Below are 4,113 nucleotides of genomic sequence, written 5' to 3'. Positions count from 1 at the left end.
GGAGTTGAATCCATTTGAAGATTTGGCAGGAGGAGAAGAAGAACATGAACAAAAACAATATGTTGAGCCATACTAGGTATGGCTAAACATAACTAGACTGGCCGTCATTTGCTTTAAGAGCAAATTCAGCATGTTTCGCCCATACTCCTCCTCATGCAAGAAGTGGGCTGTCCCAAAATAACTCCTGGGCAAATCGAAATATTACCTGCATGTTGGAAGGCAACATTTGCGAGAGCATCATACTTTGCCAATCTCCCTCCCGATGCATAAATTGACTGTTCCAGAATCACCTGTGCAAAAACAAAAATTTCAAACTCTTCATATCTTTTTAAACTTGGTGTCATCTGATAGGTATTTGTGAAAGAAACAGAATGTTTTTTGTTTCAACAAAATCGGACATACCGTTAGCGAGTTACGGCCATTCAAAGGTCTGAGAATTAGTCCTCAAATTCTCCGGAATCCGTAAAAACCGTTAAAATGTAATATCTTAAAACTGTCATAACTCAGTAATAATTCACAATAGAAGCACCAAATAAGCTGCATTCCCTTTATTTACAATGATATTAACAAGTCCTTAAAGCTTGTAGCTTTGCCTTCATCGTTTCTTTAGATTTCTCATCTCAAAATATCACCAAAAGTGGGAAAAAAATGGACATGGGCACAGGACATCTTAAATATGTAAGATTGCGATATCTCTGTAACCGTACAATATACAAGGAAACAACTTGGCATACATGGGTTCTGTAACATGCTGAATCTAAATATGGCGGCCATAAAATCTATATATCTGCTTCAGAAATTATGAATCATGATGAATAATTGATTTCCTGAGGTAATAAGATGTGCATCCACTAATTAAATATGCAACTTGCATATCTTCCTTATACTTGAAGATACACCAAAAGAAAAAAAACGTGGTACACAGAGGTTTAGACACATGCTGATTCCAATTTTAGCCTCAAAAATATAATCTGATCCAGAAATATTGAACTACATGTATTACCCAATGCTATATATTTACATTTGTACACACTGATATCATTCTTTGTACAATCTGCAATATTGGTCCGACAATTCAATATCCAGCATTCATTTCATTTCTTCCCCTTTTTTCACTGCAGGAATTTCGTTTCTTGTTGCAGGGCAGTTGAGTGGCAAAGTACATACGTACATGTACATGTATTATATTTCAATTTTACGGGAATCAGACAACTGGATCATGGAACAGGTGGCCATTGCTTCCCTGGTCTGGAACTATTTCTACAGTTGAATCAACTACAAAAGCTAAATCTACTTTTTGTATGGTTTCTCTATCCAGCTGAGATAACCAAGACACACATGCTGATCACTACAAGGGTAGAAGTTACTGAAGTTCTCTTTCGTTATGTACCAAAACTACAGTTATTTACGGCAAATAGAAATTATATCTAGTCTCGTCTTCTAGTTCACTGGCAGTTCTGTTGGTTCTTCATCACTTTCCTCCTCTTCACTCTCTTCATTCCTGTGTCAAAAGAGAAAACGTCTGTTGAAATTCAAACTATATAATACATTCATGGCAGACACACATTTCAAACAATCTATGATGAGATAAATATGAAACTTGGATACTTAGGTACTTTATTTCCTCCATTAGCTACCATACATTTATACTAAGTAGTACTGGTAATTGCATACAATAATAAAGGCTATCATTCATTATAAATGTAACAACTTAATAAACTTAACAGACCAGCATAGTTCTGTCAAGTGAGGTTTATACTTCTACTCATAAAATAAATTACAACGGAAACTACGACTCGAGTAGAGGGCAGCTGGGCATCCCCGCCGCCCCCCTCCCCCTAGCAGTGACGTCAGAAGGTGAGGATAGCAAGTACAGTTTTCTGCATTTTAAGTTTAGATTACGGCACTAGCAAAAAAAAAACAGGAACCAAATGCATCCATAGGGCGCAAGTTGAAAATGATTTATAGTAATCATACATGCAACCACTGGCACGAAAATCCACGTATTAAAACGGCAAATTCAAATTATTTGAGCTACCATGCGGCATACAAAAACAACAGTGTTTACCGATAATCATGCCGTCAAATTTGACATAAAAATAACCCAAAACCCACATAAAACTACGTAAAGACTTGGAAAAAGACATTACCTGGCATTTGGGTAATAGAAGTGTCCGTATTTTGGCCCGATGCCGACGTAATCGGCTCCGAACTACAGCGGTCTGTAGCGCCCAGGCTGCCGTCCACCATCTTGCTTCCTTCCCAAAATTGGCTCGCAATTTTAAAAGTATCAGCCGATTACGGAGCCCACCATGGCTCGAATATATGCGAATTTGGTACCAAAATAACAACAATCTCTTGAATTTTCCAACGATACCAATGTCGAAATTTTTTTTAAAGGGGTACCTCCCTCCGGAATTTCGATTTGAAAAATCAAGATGTGAATATTTTCACCAATGAAAGTCGCACAAGCTGACCACTTACATCATTTTGTAGATCGTAATGCTGGCTACAAATTGGCGACTAGTTTTCTTGTTTACGAGTGACGTAACGATCCGTATTTGGATCGGCGCGAAGCCGGCCCTCCCCAAGTGCGTGACCGGGAAGCGGGTGCACCTGCTCCCGCGGGCGAAATGCGCGTAACCCGATGGGCGATTTCTCGCTTATGTTTGACGGTATTTTAGTAAATCCTTCACAGATATTGAGTTAAGAACCTTCTTTAACTACTGGTATAAAATTATAAGCGATTTTTGACCGTTATGTATCAGATCGTACGCCTTGAATTTGGCGCATTTTTCGGTTTTGACGGGGCCGGAGAACAAATTTCGGGATCTGCGCCACCCCTACTACACTGCGAGACGCCAAGAGCTTCTTACTGCAAAGGCTTGCGTGTTTACCTGCAACATGACCTCAGGTAACCAGAAAAGAACTCATGTTCTTTGGCCAGCAGCAAATGGAACGCCCGGAACCTTAGATAGAACATGGATTCTTAGATAGAACATGGAACGGGGACAGCACTTTTGACCCGTTTTTGGTCTGAAAATGGGTCCAAAAGTCCCCCATACGAAGCATTTTGAAGTGATGTACACCAGAAATGTGATTGTAGTCCTGTAGGGACATGTCCCAGGCACCCTTGTGCCGAATTCCAGGCCATTTGCTTGTAATACCAGGGCACAGGAGCCAAAAATATAGAAATTGCCTAAAAATGCCCCAAAAAACCTCCATAAAAATGATTTTAAGGCCTGTTTCAAAACGATTAAAAAAGGGCCTTTGGGTATTCGCCATCTTTACCTCCATGCCAAATTTCAGGTCGGTTGGGTAAGAAATGGCGGAGTAGTAGCCATTTGAAGATTTGTCAGGAGGAGGAGAAGAAGAAGAAGAACCAGACAAATACAATATGTTGAGCCCATACTTATGGGCTCAACATAACAATATGTTGAGCCATACTAGGTATGGCTAAACATAACAAAAACAATATGTTGAGCCATACTAGGTATGGCTAAACATAATAAGTGGTTGGAATACAAGCCAGCTCCGCGCGCGCGCAAATGTGTTTTAGGGAACAGTCAGATCTAGACTTGCATGTTAACTCAAAGATCACAACTAGGCCACATCAAGTAAACTTTAGGGATGCCATTAGTGCAAGCGTTCATTTTCGTTTGATTTTGACAAAATTTCCCTTCTGAGATTGTCAAGATGACCAGAAAGTAAGATTATAAATTGGGAATTTTGTCTTGTTGTACTGTCTTGGAGACATGACACTAGTGTTGTAGCCAAGACTGTAGTTGCCAACAAAGTAAATAATACCAGTCAACCACACTAGCGTCACTTCGTGCACTGTTTGAAAACAGGAATAAAAGACATGTAGGTTGTGACACCATGTTTTCCGCTTAATGATTCATTCCTTGTGACAGCGTTTGTGGCGTCTAGGCCATCTTGCTTTCATTTTACCCATCTTTTTTTTCTTGTCGCCATCTCGCATCAAATTTTGAGCCTCCAAAGGATGTCATCCATTAGATGTACACACTGTGGCCTAACTGTGAAATGTAGGCCCACTGTCTACTCGTATATCTTCCCAGTAGGTAACGAACTTTTCCGGGTAGTGCTGCATCC

At 39.8% G+C, this 4,113-nt stretch overlaps 1 long non-coding RNA gene across 1 annotated transcript; it reads right to left on the bottom strand.

Moving 5' to 3' along the window:
* Positions 1-533: 533 nt before the first annotated feature.
* On the bottom strand, positions 534-2,437 carry LOC136426148 (uncharacterized). The gene is made up of 2 exons (XR_010754158.1): positions 2,151-2,437; positions 534-1,501 (listed from the first exon to the last, which is right to left on the bottom strand). It is a non-coding gene; the product is annotated as an uncharacterized lncRNA (long non-coding RNA).
* Between the last annotated feature and the right edge of the window lie 1,676 nt (positions 2,438-4,113).

This window comes from Branchiostoma lanceolatum, unplaced genomic scaffold (genome assembly GCF_035083965.1).
Source record: "Branchiostoma lanceolatum isolate klBraLanc5 unplaced genomic scaffold, klBraLanc5.hap2 Scaffold_78, whole genome shotgun sequence".
Taxonomy (NCBI): Eukaryota; Metazoa; Chordata; class Leptocardii; order Amphioxiformes; family Branchiostomatidae; genus Branchiostoma; species Branchiostoma lanceolatum.
Note: the sequence above shows the minus strand (reverse complement) of the source record. Positions and strands in the feature narration are given on the sequence as shown.